The 19,496-nt window shown below is 41.6% G+C and overlaps 1 long non-coding RNA gene across 1 annotated transcript in view; it reads right to left on the bottom strand.

Moving 5' to 3' along the window:
• LOC125484753 overlaps positions 1-17,403 on the bottom strand; it is a 43,880-nt gene extending 26,477 nt beyond the window's left edge. Inside the window, exons 1-2 of the long non-coding RNA XR_007263567.1 lie at positions 17,288-17,403; positions 13,979-14,105 (exon numbers count right to left, since the gene is read on the bottom strand). This is a non-coding gene — a long non-coding RNA (uncharacterized LOC125484753). The remainder of the gene's footprint in view (positions 1-13,978; positions 14,106-17,287) is intronic.
• Between the last annotated feature and the right edge of the window lie 2,093 nt (positions 17,404-19,496).

Below are 19,496 nucleotides of genomic sequence, written 5' to 3' on the forward strand. Positions count from 1 at the left end.
TAAATCCACCAAAAGACTTTAAAACTGTTTTAAAGAAAAGGTTGAGATAAGCATTGTATGTTTGACTAATTGGGAAATGAATGGTGAGCTGATCAGGAACTGGTGGTCTACAACTTCCAGAAGTCTCATCATTTACATAATTAAACTCCGCTCCCTTCTCAAAAATAAAAGGGAAGTACAATTTAACCAGTCAATCAGTTTATACACAGCAACACTAGGTCTTTCGGGAGAAATCGGATGAGTCTATACAGCATAACGCCGGTCTACTCTAGAGATGGAATCTTCTGGGTCTGCCTGAAGTTTAGAAAAGGTGGAAGGATATTTAATTGCAGGGAGGCCAAAATTCAGATTCCTTATGTTGGGTTGAAGATTTGGTGTTGTTGTCAGAATCCCCACACATTGTGGAAGTAGGCCTTTCGGCCCATTGAGACCACACCAACCCACCCCATCCCATCCCTGTAACCCTGCATTTCCTATGGATATCCACCTATCCCATATGCCTTTGGCCTGTGGGAGTAAACCTGAGCACCCGGGAGGAAACCCACGCAGTCATGAAGAGAATGTCTGTGTTCAGTTTGCACATGCGCCTGAGGGTGGAATCAAAGCTGGGTCCGTGGTGCTGGGAGGCAGCCGTGCTAACCGCTGAGGCACCATGCCATCCCCAAAATGATACAAAGAAGGTTGTAAGCAATATAGACCCTTCAATCAAGTGCTGTCCACCAAATCTCACCCTTTGCATCCAACTCTGAATTTAAACTGCTTACCAACTCTGCCGAATTCTCCTCCATGGAGGACGTGTGATGAACATTGCATTCAACTGCCTTGTTCAGCAGTGTAAGATCAGCAGAGATTCTGATAGATCCATTGGGATTGGCACTCGGACCATCCATTGTTGGTTCGGTCACAGGTGAAATGACAACCTTGCTTCAATAATGGGTCAATTTCCCACTTTACTTTTGGCAAGAGTAGATAGAAGGGACTTGATTGGTGTCATTTCAGGACGCAGGATGATAATTTTAAATTTTCCTAATTCTCAAACAAACAGTTGTGGAAACTCAGTGTTAAAGTTCTTAGGCCAACATTCATGGCTTTCCTCTTCCCCAACAATGTGTATTCACTGATAGAAGCCTTTCTGCTTAAAAAGGCAACACCTCTGGTTCCAGATCAGTAACGTTCACTCACTATATTCAAAGTACTGCATTCGTTTGTATTATGTCCTTAAGCGTTACATCTCCTCTGGGTGACAAGACCATTTCTCCAACCACATTTCAGCATCCTAACCAAAAAAAAAGTATTTCAATTAAGTGTTAGTGCACTGAATGAGGTCTCATCTTTCCATAGACTTAATCCTTTGATCTCACCCAGGAACAGAATTTATGTTGCTAATCTTTTTTTGAAACTTGCTACCATCTAAAAGCTTCTTTTTAAATTCAGTACAAGCTTCTCGGTGCAACACAACTCTCCAAGGTGACCCAGCTTCTTATAAATATGGCACTCTTGCCATTTTGATGGGACAGCTCTCCCACAGATGTCTTTTGCTGTGCATAATAGCAGTTAGCTGGGGCAGTGAGATCATTCTCCTCTGCACCTCCCTTTTTTCTGTACAACCATGTTTTTAAATTAGAATACAACTAAATCCACTGTGTTGGGTTCCCCCCCTCCCCCACCACCTTGGTAAATGGGCTCCCTCAGTGATTCTTCTCCCCAGTTTCAGTCTGCCTCTTCAAATCAAAGGCTTTTTAAATCAACATCAACTCATCCCTTGCCTAAAATAGGTCAGAATGCTTCAAAGCTCCAACAACGATCCCTGTCTCCAAAATTAAGCTGCCAGCTCCTGACACAGCCTGAGACACACAGCACAGACTGATCCTTCCGACATCTCGTCTAGGTCATTTATCAAATGTGCCATTGCTTACTGCTGTTCGTGGATGCACTTTTTACTTCACTCACTCAATGCTATTTTTTTTCCCCCCTCTGCCAGAGATGGAAGGCAGCAGGAATGTTTATTTTGCTTTGCCATATGCATCATTTTCATCAATGCCTTGCCAGCTTAGGATAGCAGCACAACCGCACTGCAGACAACAGTTTGCCTACCTGCTCACTGCTTTGCTCCATGCCAGCACAGGTTGCAGTGGCACATCTATGGTGCCAACTGAGTTGTGTTTCTGACTGACTGGGGCCTATGACTCTCACAAAGCTCTCTGGTAACATCAGCAACTTGTCTATTAATCTGTTCATTCTCACCTTCACCATATATTGGCAGTTGCTACCATTATAAAATTCTTGGTCTTGAGCTCTTGCCATAGAATGTCTGGCAGCTGCTAAGGTAGTGGAGAAACATGAACTTTTATTTAAGCAAGTAACTAACAAGATTGAATGGAGACTTCATCTTTCCACAAAGCTTCAAGGAGGAGGGTGGTCATGTCATATGACAATATTTATAATTTCCTGTGATTAAATCTCAACTGAACACTACAGTTAATCCTCATACTGCAGCAAAAGGTAGTATCTACGGCCTGTATCCCTATAAACCAGTACTTTTAATGCATTTTGTGTAGTCAAGGAGAATAACATCATGTTTTTGTAAGCAAAGTGAATGTTATTGAGGTTGTAGCATTCTTTCAATTAAATTGTTTGTAGGACTTCACATCACAGAAAAATATCCTGTTAAATTTGCCACCGACTGGCAGATTCAATGAAATTCTAGGAAGGCAGAAATCACCAGCACTGGCAGATGGAGAGTTTTATACTAATCACTACCTCTCCTTGACTGATAATAGTTACCACAGTCCTCACATTAATCAGTGATCTGTCTAAAAGAAGTCATATCAGACTCATAACATTAACTATTTCTCTCTCCACAGATGCTGCCAAACCTGGCGTTACTCTAGTACTTGGATTTTATTTCAGATTCCCAGCAACTGAAGTATTTGGCTTTTACTTTAAGCAGGCAAATGAGTGATTATGTAAAGCAGTGTGCTTTAGGCTATGGGCTACAGCATTAGTTCTACTTGCTACAATGACTGGAGATGCAGATGACTAATTTGGTGGCAGTTTGTTCACTATGTTTCCAGCAGAGAACAGGAACAGACCTGTGAAATACCAAGCCTAAAATAAAACCAGCTACAGCTGGAGATTGCTGTTCGATAATCTGATACCTTGTGATAGAGTGGAATTAAATAGAGAGAAGTAAACTGATTGATGGCTACTGTAATTAAAAGATTTGAACAGTCTGAATATTTACACCAAGCATGAAGAAATGTCAATATTTAGCTGATGCTCAGTACTGGGTGTTTCAGTAAATACCTGCAACATCCTGTGACATCTCTAACCCTGGTGCTTTCACCATGTTGCAACATATACTGGAATGTCATCAGCATCATAAGCATTAACAAACAATACAGATATTCAGAGGTTAAAAACTAGAAGCTGTTGGAGTGTACCGTCAAGACTAGCTGTGCTTGCTTTGTTTGGCTCCCCCAACATTTTGATTGAGATGTGCGAGGTACAGTCAAAATTGTTCTATGAGCTTTCCAGAAAACAAAATCATACTACGCCAGTGTTAATGCAATACACAATTTGGACACTAGAGGTCATGTCTCACCATTGCTTGATTGTCTCACTTGATTTCAGTGACAGGAGAGATATATTCAAATCAAGTTCCTTAAAATAAATAAATGTGATATCTTTTACATGGGATGAGATTTGGGTCACCCTGGCACAGAAGGTTATCATCGTTGACAGGAATGGTCGGCTACCCTGCCTTGAAACCCTTATCTATGTTCTTAACACCCCTACAAAATCATCAATTATTCCAAGGTTTTCCTGGCCGGCCTCTTATAACCACAATGAGAACATGTGCGAGGATACAATGTGATGCCTGGCTATCGATCACTTGTTGTTGGGGAGCATTGCTGCCACCACTCCTTTCTAAATCTCAGCAGCTGAAGCCCCTGTCTTTGAGTCATACAGCATGGAAACAGACCCTTCAGTTCAAGTCGACCGTAACCCCAAACAAAACTAGTCCCACTTGCTTGTGCTTGGCCCATATCCCTCCAAACATTTCTTATTCATGTATTTATCTAAGTGTCTTAAATATTTTAGCTGTACCTGCATCCACCACTTCCTCTGGAAGTTCATTCCACACAGAAACCACTAAAAAAATTGTTGACCCTCATGTCTTTAAAAATCACTTCTCACCTGAGAATCTGGTTTTGAAATCCCCTGGCTTTGTAAAAGACACCTGCCGTTCATTATCTATACGCCTCATGATTTTATAAAGCTCTAAAGGTCACCCCTCAGCCTTCCATGTACCAGTGGAAAAAGTCCCTGTCCATCCAGCTTCTCCGAAACTCAAGCCCTCCACTCCTGGCAACATCGTGTTAAGTCTCTTCTGAACCCTCTCCAGCTTAATATTTTTCCTTTAACAGGGTGACCAGAACTGGATATGGCACTCGAGAAGAGGCCTCACCAACGTCCTATACAATCTCAACATAACATCCAAACTCCTATACTCAAAAAAATAGAGTAGAGTAATGAAGGCAAATGTGCCAAAAGCCTTCTTAACCATCCTGTGATGCAAACTTCAAAGAATTATGTACCTAAAACCCTGGGTTTCTAGTCTACAACACTGCCCAATTGTTTAAATTCTGTCCTTTTGTTTTACCAAAATGTAATGTTTTGCTTTTATCCAAATTAAACTTCATCTACTACTCCTCAGCCTATTTGAGCTAATTGATAAAGATCTTTGTAATCTTAGATAACTTTTGATAGCCGGTTGTGGTTTAGTTTCTCAAACTACGTACAGGCTACAGAAACCTTTGGTTATGTCAATGAGATAGAGAAGACATTCATGTCTCCATCTGCCACATTGCAACCAGTATCTGCCCAATACAGCCCCACAGGCTGTGTTACAGAGATTTACTAAATCAAACTGTTCAGAGATATTATGAAACACCTCTTGAGCATTTTGGACTTGAACTTGGGCCTCCTGGACCAGAGGTAAGAACACTATCACAAGAGCTCTCAGTGGCTGTGTGTCTTGCGTATCAGAGTGGATGGATCTTCAGTTTAGCTTAGAATAACCCTTTCAAATCTGTTACCATATAGAAGTCTCCCATCTTGCATGCTTTATGAACTTCAGTAGCTTGATAAACACTGCTGGGCCCGCTCCTGACTGGTCTCATCTTGACCCTCTTTTCCCCCATTGTCTCCAATTCAGATGGAGAATGGCCATTTCTGAAGAAGGGTCCCAACCCAAAACGTCAACTTTCCTGCTCCTCTGATGCTGCCTGGCCTGCTGTGTTCCTCCAGGTCCATACTGTGTCATCTACAAATATGATTTATTTGGCTAAGTTTGAATCGAATCCAGAAGTCCCTAAAAATCTGATGAAATGCCAAAAATCAAACTATAAACCCAAAGGTTTGGTGTTCCCGTTCAGTCGTTTCCCTGCAGGTGCGATTCACTCGAGAGAGGAAAGAAAAAAAAAGTAGCCAAGGAATTTGACATTACACCTAGCAAAAATAATGGAGTGTCCACGATTTATTGCATTTGTTAAGTGACATGCGGAAATGGGCCTTGCCCCTCAAGGCTGGCTAGATACCCCACATTGAAATAAATGCCCTGGTGAGGTTACACAAGCTGTTCACAGGATTTCTTAGTGCCTCCCAAAATGAAGTTGGTTCTAGGCATTTGGACATGAACCTTAAGGAATTTGTTAAGCTCAATATTGCACATTGCGATACCAGTAGCTCTCTATAGTTTTTAAATTAAAAACATTTATGGTTATTTAAAATTGAGTTAATCACAAGTGATAGTCCAAATGCTGATGAAAATTAATTAACTTTGGTGATATATTCACTTACAGCTGCAACAACAAGATATCCCATTACCCTCCCAAAATAAAAGAATTGGGATTCTTGCAGAAATAATTGGCCCAGATTTCCTACTGGCCTAGCAGTCATCATTCCAGTGTAGATGAGAGGTGTGTACAGGGACCCTGCAGAACTGCCACTATAGCAGACTGAAGATATTGCCTAGGAAATAAAATTTTCTACTGGGCAGTTTCTCAAACCCTCTGAAAGTCTGCATTTAAAAATCTGATAGAGGGTTTTGATGAATTTCAGTAAATAAAAGGATAAACAGTGTCTAACTCCCAAGTGGCTATTCAACTGATCCCATCCTAAACATTGCACCTTTCCAAGTCTAGCTCCCTCCAACCACTTACACACCCTGACCCTCTCCTGACATTTCCCACTCTCGCCTGGATCAAACATCCCTGACTGATTCATTTTAGATCTGACATCCCTCCTCCATTTAACCACCCATCTCAGCCCATTCCAGAGGGATTTATAAAACCATGGCCTTGAGTTCCAAATATCATTTGTTACCAAATCTCTCTCTTATAACAGCTTCATGAGACGTTGCTCTGTTAAAAGCACTAAGATTTACAATTACACAATTTCTTCGTTTTGACATACATCTCCCTCCCTTTCCACATTCCCATCCTTAAGTTCAACTCTTAACTCCTCCACCAACTCCCCCATCCCATTGCTTCTATCTTTCCTTCATCTCCGCTTCGCTTCTGGTTAGAATCATGCAAGCTTACCGCTCAAAATGAGATGCTCAGGGTCCTTTGTGCCTTTGCCAGCTTTTTGGTTGAATTATCCAATTAGACCCACTCCCCCGCTCTTCTTCATAATCCTGCAAGCATTTCCCTTTCTATTTTATAATCTAATTGCCTTTCAATATCGAATCTGCTTCCAATATCCTTCCAGGCAATGCATTCCAGATCAACAACTCTTTAAGAAAAGCTCACCTCATCTCTCCTCTGGCTCTTTTGCTAATTATTAGCAGCCCTTACCTTGGTTACTATATCACCTACCACTGAGAACAATTTTTCCCCTGTTGGCAATTCATAACTATGAACACCTCTGTTAAGTCTTTGCTTAATCTCCTCTGCTTTTAAGCAAACACTTTCCCAGCTTGCTTTTACTATTCTTCCATTATTATTTTTGACGCTTCATTTCATTTCTCTCCTGTTTCAGTCTCATGATCAGCCTTCCCCCATTTCAGATGCCGTTTCAACTTCTGTCCGTATGTGAATGAGATTTTACCTCTCTGATCATCTCAGATGAATTTTGATTTTGTGGCAGATTGTGTGAAACAGTAAAGAGAAAAAAAAGATTGTATTGGAATTTGTAAATGAGAGAGGGGTCACTGCTCAGTGAATTTACAGTCAAATCACAAGATAGATAGATAAAAATAAACAACTTTCATTTCAAAGCACACAAGTCACCTTTGGACTTACCAGTAGTGAATGCATTAAACAATCAATCAATACACAGTACTTTAATAATAATCATCAAGCACTGACTTTGGTCAGTTATATTTGTAATATTCATAGCTCCTGTACTCTAAGCACTTAACATAGATTTCACATTGCAAACATTTTGAATATTCAATTCACTCTTTTGAAATCTAGTGTCTAGGTAAAATATTCTGCAAGTTATAACTTGCTGGTTTCCTGAGGTTGTAGACTTGCTCGCTGAGCCAGTAGGTTTCATTGCAAGTGTTTCATCACCCTGCTAGGTAGCGTCATCAGTGCGCTCCCAGTGAAGTGTCAGTTTTCGGTCCCGCTTGTTATTTAGATGCCTCCATTTGTTGGGGTGTTCAGTACCACTTCCAGTTCTATTTCTCAGTGGTTTGTACACAGGGTCTAATTCAACATGTTTGTTGACGGAGTTCCAGTTAGAATATCAGGCCTCCAAGAATTCCCTGGCGTGTCTGTTTGGCTTGTACGAATATGGATGTGCTGTCCCAGTCAAATTAGTGTCCCTTGTTGTCTGTGTGTAGTGAGACAAGTGGCATCTCTCGGTGGCTAGTTGGTGTTCAAGTATCTGTATTGCCAATTTTCTTCTGGTATGGCCTACGTAGTGTTCCTCCCAGTCCTTGCCTGGTATTTTTAATATTACACTGGTTTTTGGTTCCCTTTCTTGGACTGTTTCCTTGCCATCAAGGCTGCCTCTGACCACCTCCACTCAGTTTAGTGGTCCTGACCTCCAGCTGAAAGAATAGTTCGGCTAGAACACCCCAAATGTTCTCAAACACCTTGCAAGCATCACAATCCTTTGAAGTGTAGTCTCCGTAAAAGTGTAGCTAATGTCTTAAGTGCCATAATCAGCAATGAAATGAGTGGCCTTTTCCCCTCTCACTGGTGATGGTCAAGTGCAGAGACTGTATGGTTATTAATATTGAGACCATCCTTTCAGATGTCTGTTGTCTTTCTTTCCTTCCCCTTGCCGCCCCCCCCACCCAGACCAAGTTACATGTTTTCCACTGCCCTAGCCACGAGCTTGCATCTTTCTCTAGATTCTATCCCATTTCCAACGTTACACCAAGCTCAAGTTGCATGAGACTATCTCATGTCCCCTTGACCATATTCCAGCCAAACTGTCAGCCATCTCCCTGACACCTCAGGATTGGGATTGGAATCAATAAATCACCTGATAAACAGAGTCAGACACCACTGTCTAGTTTGGAGAGTCAGTTTGCTGGCTACAGTTTGTGATGCAGAGCGTGACGCCAACAGTATAGTTGACTGACTGGAATTACCATGGAGCACTCTCCTTCTCAACTTCTCCCCTTCAGAAGTGGTGACACTCCGGTTAATCTCTGTACTGAGAGCTGATCTATAGCCAGGTATGACTATGACAACATTAACGTTACTAGTTCGGAAAAGGTCACTACAAATAGCAAGGCATTTCGGTTTCAAAAACAAATTTAGAAGTAGACCAAACCTGTTCTGTAATTTAGGTCTTAATTTTCTCTCACTATGCCAAACCATTTGCTACAACACACACATATTTCGGTTTAAGATTGTGGCACAGCTGTGCCACAAAGACCACATATGTAAATTTCCAGCCTCCGTCTGATGTTACACCTACCCAATAGAGCTACATGAAACTGGGCAGCAATTTTTAAATGGACACTTCACCTCAAATCAAATAGAGAATGGACACTATTGAAGCAAAGTGGAATGGAGAGGTCAGGTGACCTTTTTTGTTCTTGCTCATACCCAGGGACTACACCTTTATGTCAGGTAACACTCAGCAGATCTGGCAAGGTTTGGGATGGGGTTGGTGGGAAATGGGAACCACAGAGTTAATGCTGAGGCCAGTAACCTATCTGAACTCAATTCAGTTGAATTTTCACCAGCAACTTTCAGATCTCTAGTTTCCACATTTGTTTTATTGCACAGTTATGCAAGGCTGTGGAGCTAACTTTATCTAGACAGGACAGTAAAAATGCAAACAGACTTACTGGGTATACCTTTGAGATGTAATTATGAAGTATGACAGATCTTGCCTGTGGTTATTCAAGAAATAGCCTTTATGCTGTTTGCAGATGTATCAGCTTTGGAGTGGGATTTCAAAAGATTAGGTGGGGAGAACCCTTATTTTATCAGTGATAAATGGGTTGGTGTCATTCAGACCCCAATGTTTGAGAATAGCTTAAATCAGAAATGATTTTTGAGGGTAAGAGGAGAGAAACCCTCTGTTCACAATATTAGAAACCTTTTCAGAAGACTTTTAAGTTACATTTTTGGAGCAGCAAGGGAGAAGGGCCCAGGCTATTGTTTCACCAGCACCCTGTCTAAGGCCAGGCGGGAAGTTCATTTTCACCTTTACACATTAGAGGATTGGAGTAGCATGGTGGCTTGGTGGTTAGCAATATTGCCTCAGTGCCAGGGACCCGGGTTCAATTGCAGCTTTGGGCGACCATGTAGAGCTGGCGCACATTTGGTACCTGTGTGCATTTCCTCCCGCACTTCAAACGTGAGAGAGTTAGGCAGATCGCCATGCTAAATTGCTGTACTGTCCAGGGACGTGTACGTTGGGTGGATTAGCCATGGGGTCTTTCTGGACTGAATGGCCTGTTTACACACTGTAGCGATTCTATGATCTGAACCAGGTTTTATTGACATTGGAGGGGTAGCTGAACCAATTAGAATTGAGCAGGAGAAACATACTATTGCAAGCAATAAGTCAAAATAAGTTTGTCTCCTTAAACCTCCAGTTTGTACACTTGAGGACCATTCAAGGAACGAGAGGTCTGCAATGTTTAGAGGCTTTATCCCAGATAAAGCAAGTATGATAGAATTGTGAACTTTAAAGACTAAGTTCATGCTAACTTTTGTTATGATGCAGTCTTCTCTTGTACAGGCACACAAACAAGTACACAAGAGACAGTGTGACCAAATACTTGAGGGTGTTTGAAACTGAATCTTTATCCTTTACCAAACTTATCAGAAAAGTTGAATCAGAGATAGTAGGAACTGCAGATGCTGGAGAATCCGAGACAACAAGGTGCAGGGCCGGATGAACACAGCAGGCCAAGCAGCATCATAGAGAGGCTGACGTTTCGGGCCGAGACCCTTCATCAGAAAAGTTGCCTTTTTTAAAATTCTTAATTGCAACACTCGAATTTAAGGCACCTCTCGTTTTAAAATTCTTCTTCCTTCAGTCATTAAAATGGGGAGATAATCCATGATTTCTACACACAGTGGATTCCCATTTGCTATACACACACGCAGCTTAGAGGAAACAATGATTATTGATCTGCATCTCAACTCCATCTACTCATTTGACGAGTTAGTTAATAGCCCCATGTCCAGCAAAGGTTTATTGACTGCTCTGAAGAAGGGTCACTGGACTTGAAATGATAACTGTTTTTTAATTGATCCAGCGTTTAAAATTTATGAACTGACCGAGCCTCTGTTGCTTTCTGCAGAGCAGGAGTTGATAATCACAAAAAGGTTGAGGTAGTTAGTTTCTCTCTCCAGAATGGCCTTGATCTGAATTTAAGTGACATCTTTATTTATTTTTAATCTGTTTTATCAACTCATTTTAATGTTCTAAAAAGGCATCAATTCTCTAAACCCACTAATGCCAGGGATTGAGCCTTTTTTCATGCAAACTTCCCTGCGTAATTTATCCCTTAGAGTGAGTAACACATTAGAAGGATTCCAGTGCTGGTTCACTAACCTACGGCCTTTCTTAACACTGTACAAAAGTGTGGAACAAAAACAAATTTGCTGGAAAAGCTTAGCAGGTCTGGCAGCATCTGTGAAGGAGAAAACAGAGTTAATGTTTCGGGTCCAGTGACCCTTCCTCAGAACTGATGGTGGCTGGGAAAACGTCAGTTTATATGCAGAAAATAGGGAGGTGGGTGGGGTAGGGAGTAAACGATAGGATAGAGCCCAAAGAGAGAGAAAGACAGTTGGACAGACAAAGGAGTTGCTAACAATCAGGCTGGGCGGGTGAATAGTTGTTAATGGGGACTGTTAGTGACTAACAACAGGGGGTGTGTAATGGCAGGCTATGTGGTAACAAGGCCTGGTGTGTGGGGTAGGGGGCTGGCGCTTTCAAGCTAATAGCACCCCCAACCCCGCACAGCTCGTTTCTACCTCCTGCCTGCCCATCAGCTTTTCCAGCAACTTTGTTTTTGTTCCCGATTTGCAGCATCCGCAGTTCTTTTGGTTTTTAACTGTACAAAGCATACCATGTGTTTTCCAGTTTTATTGGTTATTTATATTTCCGAACAATCCACAGTTGGCACACCTCATGCGATGTGTGCAGTGACTTTATTTACAGAACTTCAAAATGTATACTCCATTTTTCAGCTCTGGCTGCCAGCTTTTGTTTTGCTGTTCTGGTTTTCACTCACGTGGGTTTAACCACTCAAGCGCAGTGAGCATAGATCAGTCATCAGACTGAAACAGATTGCCAGAACATGTGGTCGAATGAGGGTTTTATATCGGAGTCACAAAATTTCCTCTTTATGCTGTAGACCTTTAATAGAGTGGATTACAAGCCCATTTCAAATTTGTTTGTATCTGACTGCTATGGAGTGCATAAATCCTTAGTCTCCAAAGCTTCTGGGCCAAGTCTTGTCCTTTTTGGGGTAAGTCGGAGTGGTGTCAGGTTTCGAGGGTTCCTCACTATGGGACTGGGTGAATTCTCACCCTAACATTAATTAACTGCCCTGGACTCTAGTGTCCAACTCTGTCCCATCTCACCACATGCCATTCCTTGGACAATGGCAGATATCCCAGAACCACCTCCATGACTTGTGCCCATGGCACTTGGAAAAACCTGCATGCAGCCATACAAGCACTGCCAATCCAGAACAACCCTGCATGGCCCCTGATATATATTCGCTGGTTTGCCACATCCTGGGCATCCAGCACCTCATTGTGGGCAGGGAATAGAGCTTCTGCTGGAGGGGGGTGGTACAGATGTGTGATGTTCCTCACCCCCAGGACCCGCACTGTACACCAACCCAGTCAATCAGAGGTTGCCACCAGAATTAAAGCAGTCTCAGCCAGTAGAAATGCCCAGCACTAGGGAAAAAAAAAAGTCATGCATTTCTCTGCTCAGCCAGTGGAAGTGCCAACACCTTCTCTCCAATGCTTCACACTCAGTCTCTGGTACTTCATCCACCTCGCATCAAGGCTCAGGCTTTACCACTATTAGGTTCAATATCTTCCCTCACTCGCTGTCACCTAAGCCAACCTGACTAACCCTACGCTGCCCACTCACGCTGGACATGTCCCCACGTACACAAAGTAGTGACAGCTGTGCCATTCACTGCCTCTCTCTCAATCCAGGGGATGGCAGCACCAGCAGGGTAGAAAGAGGCAAGGTAGGTGATGGGCTACTTAATATTCAGCTCCTCAGGGGGAAGATCCGGACTCTTACTGCCCAGGTAGGGCCTGGACTGGGCTTGGAGCCTAGCCTCAAATTCCTGCGTGGGACCTTGTGAGCAAAAGGTTCCCCCTATGAAGGGAGGCTAGTGGCAATAATGACAAGCTTCCTGACCTTGTCTCTGTGCTAGACAGCAAGAGACAGAAGTAATAATAGCCTGGTATCTGACTGAGGGGGCAAAGCCACACTTTGTAATTATGCTCCTGTCTACGCTGCTCATGTCTTTATTTCAGCAAATTTCTATACAACTCCCTGCTTTGTAAGCTTATTTTATACTAACGTGATGAACAGCGGTATTAACATAGGGTGTTTGCTTGGTTTTTGAACCTGATTGTGTTTGGATATTTGATAAATATGGAAGGGAGTTAAATTGTCAACATGACGCAGCTTTGAAAATCTGAGAGTTAACAGATTAACTTGGTTCGACAGTAGAGCTATCCACTACTTTACTGTACAGTGCTTTCCAATGACACCTGTCAGTTGTGGTTCTTGGGCAGTATTGGAGTTAAAGTCAAGTTTAAGTCCTATTCCAGAGACATTAGCCTATTGATTCAGGTAGTGCTTCAATGTCAGCTGGTACCATCTCATGTGGTGTTAAACCGCTTCTGCTCTCTGATGGATCCTGTGCCACTATCCTGAAGGGGAGCAGGGAAGTTGTCCCCTTTGTCCGTGGCATTATTGATCAGACCAGAAGAATATTCCCCACCTCAAAATTAGTAAGGAGTTGGTCTAGGCCCTAACTTTTATATTTAAAAGGCAAGTGTAAGGCAGTATATTGAAGATGCAATTCAATTGATCTGCCACTAAACGCTAATCAAAGCATACATTTTCTTACAACACTAAGAAAGTTGGCATATTTTTATTGCCAAACTTGATAAAGTAATATTATTTAATGACATCATTAGTTGTTCCAACATTGGCAGCATCCCATAAACCCTTGGCAAGGCAATTTAGCAAACTAGTTATGGATCTCACATGCTGCCTCTCTCCAGTCTAGCAGAGCAAAATGCTAAAACGAAAGAAAGAAACAAACAAAGTCTGCCTCTTTTTATTTCTAAGAGGAAAAGACTGTGGCAGAGAAGTCAAGCTGTTAGTCAGAAGCAGTAGAAACTTTCAATTAACAACGTAAACCTAAATACCTTCCTGGGTCTGAGTGAGCCCTGTCACTACCCACTCATGAATTTTGTCTAATTTAAAAAAAAACACATACCCAGGGATAATTTCAAGCTGTTTACCAACTCCTGTTGGAAGCAGACATCCTTGTACCACTGTGGCAGCAACACTTTGCAAGAAAAACAGGGCAGAACATCTCTTAAAAAGGCACAGATTCATCACTTCTGTAATGAAAATAAGAATAAAAATCACAAAGAAAAGTAGACTCTGGTTTATGATCACATTGCTGTTTGTAGGACACTGCTGTCGATAACTGGTTTTATTTCCTATAATCAGTGACTTAACTGCCTGTACAAGTAATGAGAACAAGTTAAATTTTTCATAAGAGCAGTCAAGCAAGCTGTTGCATGGAATAAACCAATTGTTATTTACAGTCTAAGCCACGGTGATAAAAACCACTGACTAATAGAACTGAGAAGACAATTCAGTAAATAATTTTATGTTTTATCTTTTTGATATTATTCAATGCTTTGTTGGGGATGAGAAGTCTAATGTACACAACACAGAATGTTATTATTACACCTGGTTGGTCACACCTCCCTACATAGAGGAAAACAAAAAAAAAACGAGGGCTTAGAATTTTAAAAAAAGTATAGACAAAAAAGTTATGCTGGAAAATTTCAGCAGGTCAGACAACATCAGAGGATGAAATATAGAGTTGATGATTTAGGTTTATGACCCTGGAAAATGCTTTCACCTAGAGGGTGCTCGGGATCTGGTATGCATTGCCCGAGAGGGCAGTTGAGGTGAGACACCACAAGTTTTACATTACTTGGATGATCACTTGAAAAGGTCATAACAATGAAGACTATGGGCCTAATGCAGGAAAGTGGGACCAGAATAGACTCTGCATAGTTTTGGCACAAGACCCAAGGGGTTGAATAGCTTCTTTATTACCGTATGATGTGATTATTTGGTTCAGGAATGACCCTGGATCCCAATGCATAGCAGAGATTTCTAGTATAGCTCTGAAACCGCAGTAGACATGTTATTACTGCTGAACCAAATCCAGTCTCTGCCTTTAACCCACAGGGCATGCATCTTAGACTGGAAATCAATACATAAAAGATGTGGAGCAGAAACATTGGCTAATTCCTGTCCCTCACCTGGTCATAAACACAATTATATTGTCCCGACTTATGCCCCAGCCCAGAGTAGCTAATCCAGCATTGATCAGGGCCCATACCTTGGCCCTGTGACTTCAAGATTCAGTTTCACACTGGAGATAACCAGATCTTTAGTACACTCAAAATTTAAAATCAAAATGTTGAGTGGGGAACAATACCCAACAGACTACCAGGAAATAATTCATGTACGCAAGCCACACAGTACCCTATGGAAACAAATGCCTCATTTTAAAAAAACAAAGGTACAAATCATTCAACATCTGAAAAACTTGCATACAAACTCAGCTAAGTCTTTGAGAATGGACACATATGGTCTATTGTCAACTTCTGGCATTGTCTTTCCAGATTTTCAGGCTTCCCCAGTTTTATCTCTCTCTCTACTATATATGAAAAAAAAAGACAGAGAGAGAATTAAAGGCATGATGTTTACACCTTTTCAGAACAGCATATGTCTAGAGTGATGATAGCCAGCATGAACCCTTCATAGAGCTGAGGCAGAGATGAAATAAGAATGGGACTCTTGCTCTCTTTTCACTAAAGGTTTGTACATTAATATGCAACCTAAACACAATGCCACAAGCACCAAGGTTGAAATAAACCAGATTGACACACTGTCCAGCATGTGCTAAACACAGACAGCTATCTGTACAGCTGCATATCCAAATGAATATAGAGAGATCTGTATTTGTTTGTATGCATCAGTGTACAGAGAGCTAGCTTTACACCTTCAAATACAAGCATTCTAGCAAAGGATTCGATGACATGCTGCAATTGTACAGGGCCTTGGTAAGGCCACACCTAGGATATGGTGTACACTTTTAGTCTCCTAATCCGAGGGGGGATGGATGTTCTGGCTGAGGGATTTACCAGACTGAACCTTGGGATGGCAGGAATGATGGAAAGCGAGAGCGAGAGCAAAGATTGGTTAGGACTATATTTGAGCATGCAAGATCTTATGACCAGGAGTCCAGAATCAGTTACTGTCTAAGGATAGAGAGTAGGCCTTTTGGATGAGGAAACATGTAGAGCACGAGTGATCAGCCAGGAGAACACTCCTGCTGGAAACCCATGCAGCCAAAATACTGGAGACTTTCATGAAAGACACAGGTACAGTTTTTTGGAACTAAATGTATCAAAGGATATGGAAAGGAAGCATGAACAGGGTATTGAGTTGGATGATCAGCTGTAATCATATTGAGTGGGAGGAGCAGGCTTGAAGATCTGATTGACCTACTCTTGTTCCTCTTCTTTATATGACATAGGGAACTGCCTGCATACCCACATCCAGAGGCCCAAGTACAGAAAGCTGGCTATATTGACAAGTACCCAAACAGGGAACTTCCTGCAATGCTAAGCCTCAGCAGCTATTTGTTACAGCCTTTTAGCGCTCCTGCATTGAAACTGGTTTCAATGATGTAGCATTTAAACACCAGAAAAATCTGTTTAACAACCTCACTGCATTTCCCATCAGGAATTGGAAAGTAATTACCACTCTGTTAAGGGATTAAGCTTCTAATGTGAAATATAGTCCTTTAAAGAAAATTTTAAAATTGCTGAAAATACACATTTTGTCAAAATATTAACGTGAACAGGTTGGTAGTTAAAACACAGCCATTAACTAATCCATAGCAATCCCTCCTCTAATAAAAAATCATGTGCCACCCAATCAGCACTCTCCTCATTCATGCTATTGTGCAGCATGCAAGATGAAATGTGGTGACAAAATTTGTCTCCCACACCCCCAAACAATGCTGAAGGGGACACTATAGTGAACAAAGTATTAAAAATCTTAAGTCAATTCATTGTGGATCCGGGATTCCATAACAATTATATTTACCCAATCAAGGGCAAGAACAAGTCAAGAGAATCAACTACACTAATGACATCTACTACAGCAATTTTACATCAATGGAATCAGGGCAACTATGTCTTGCTCTGCTTTTCAGTACAAAAAGTGATGCTTCCTCCAACATTATAGGTAGTTGATGAGGAGCAATTCAAATGGCACAAATTGAGTTTACAAGACAAGACTACCAGGTGTTTAAAACAGAAGATTGCCTATAAATTAAAATGCTGCTTAAGTTGAGAAATCAGTCCAAACCTGAATGCAACCCCTAAAGTTTAATGGTCTGAAATGTTGACTTAATGGCATTCTTCTTATCAGTGCTAGGAATAATACAGATCATATATTAATTTACAAACAATATTTTTAATCTTACCAGTAATTTGTGAGATATCTTGAGTCCTTAAACTCAAAATTATAAATTCCCAAGCCTTTAACTCCCTTTATTTCAGAACTCTATCCACCAGAGTAGAGTTAAGGTTGCTTGATTCAATATACCCAACTCTGAGTTAACTCAATGTAGATGCAAACAAAGGATTAAGGGGGACAGACAGGAAATTTCCATTAAATCTGCAATTGGATTGGTCAAAATTTAATTACATGATTGACCATGCTTGAGGGGCTGATTGGGTCACTCTTTCTCCTAATTCTTGTGATCTTGTGATTTAAGGGTTCTTCATTTCTAGTTGATTGCTAGTACAGCTTGTTCAGACTTACCACGGTTTTGTTTGTAAACATGCAAGTTTGCTTGATTCAGGATTATGGAAATAACTTGCAGGTACAACTACAGTTGTCAATCTTCAATGGAATCCAGCTACAGCTTAATGGATACCAGCATTTGGATTCCAAGTCAACTCTCAGGTAGAGTCATAGACATGTTATGACGTGGAAGGAGGTAATTTGACCCATTTGAGCCTCTGTAGAGATTTCCAGTCACATTGCCCTGCTCATTATCTTCAAGGAACCATCCAATTTCTTTGTGAAATCATTGCCCACCCATTGTTTCCACCACCTTAGTCACTCCCCCTGCTTATCTGCCAAAATTCTTTAATTCAGGACATCTCTGCAAGAGTTTCTCAGGGTAATGTCCTCGGCCCAACCATCTTCAGCTGCTTCATTAATGACCACCCCTGCATAATAAGGTCAGAAAATGCGGATGCTGTCTGATATTTGCACCATTCCTCTAAGATTGAAACAGCCTATGTCCAAATGCAGCAAGATCTTGATGATATCCAGGCCTAGGCTGATAAAGTGCTAGTGACATTTGAGCCGCACAAGTGCCAGGAGATGACCATCTCCAGCAAGAAAGTGTCTATCACCCATTGACATTTGATGCCATTGCCTTTACTGAATCTCTCCGTATCCATAGGTTGTGAATAACCGTTGACCAGAACCCGAACTGTGTAATTCACTTCCTGACTCCCAAATCCAATGCACTGTCCACAGCTCACAAGTCAGGAATGTGATGGAATGCTGTCTGCTTGGCCACAGGAATGCTTCTCGAACTATATTCAAGTAGTTCAAAATTGTTCAGGACGTAGCAGCTCACTGATGCACTGTGGCAGCAGCATGTACCATTTACCAGATACACTGCAGCAATTCTCCAAGCCTTATTCTGTGTAATTTCAAATCCACAACATCACCATCTGGAAGCAAAGGAATCAGTGTCGGATCATATTTATAAAAAATATAGTAAATTTTTTGGGGGCAATGATAAGTAAGTTTGCAGATGACACAAAGATTGGTCAGGTGGTTGACAGTGAAGGGAAAGCTCTCGGGTTACAGGATAATATTAGACGGATTGGTCAGATAGAATTTAACCCTGATAAATGTGACGTGATTCACTTTAGAAGAAGGAACAAGACAAGGGAGTACTCAGTGAGTGGCAGGACATTGAGAAGAACAGTGTGATCTTGGGGTCTTTGTCCACAGATCCCTGAAGAGGGCAGGAGAAGTTAATAGGGTAGTTAAGAAGGCATACAGGACACTTGCCTTTATTAGTTGTGACATAAATTATAAAACCAAGAAGTTTAAATGGAGCTGTACAGGACTTTGGTCAGCTGGAATACTGTGTGCAGTATACTCCACGCTATAGGAAGAATGTGATTTCACTGGAGGAGGTGCAGAGGAGATTCACTGGGATGTTACCTGGGATGGAGCAGTTCTGCTCTGAAGAGAGTCTGGATAGGCTTGAGTTGCTTTCTCTAGAACAGAGAAGGCTGAGAAGGGACCTGCTAGAGGTGTCTAAGATTATGAGGGGCATGGGCATGGGAATGGGCATGGGCATGGGAGAACAAGAAGCAGCTGTTCCCCTTAGTTGAAGGGTCAGTGGAAAAGTGACATAAGTTTAAGGTGAAAGTCAGGAGGTTTATAAGGGATTTGAGGAAAGATTTTTCACCCGGAAGGTGGTTGGGTGTCCAGAATGCACTGTCAAAAGGATACTTGAACAGGAAAACTCACAACCTTTAAAAAGTACTTGGTTGAGCACTTGAAATGTCACAACATTCAAGGCTATGGGCCTAATGCTGGAAAGTGGGATTAGTGCAGTTTTAGAGTAGGTTTTTCTCGTTCATGCAGGCTTGATG

This window comes from Rhincodon typus, chromosome 13 (genome assembly GCF_021869965.1).
Source record: "Rhincodon typus isolate 14 chromosome 13, sRhiTyp1.1, whole genome shotgun sequence".
Classification (NCBI taxonomy): domain Eukaryota; kingdom Metazoa; phylum Chordata; class Chondrichthyes; order Orectolobiformes; family Rhincodontidae; genus Rhincodon; species Rhincodon typus.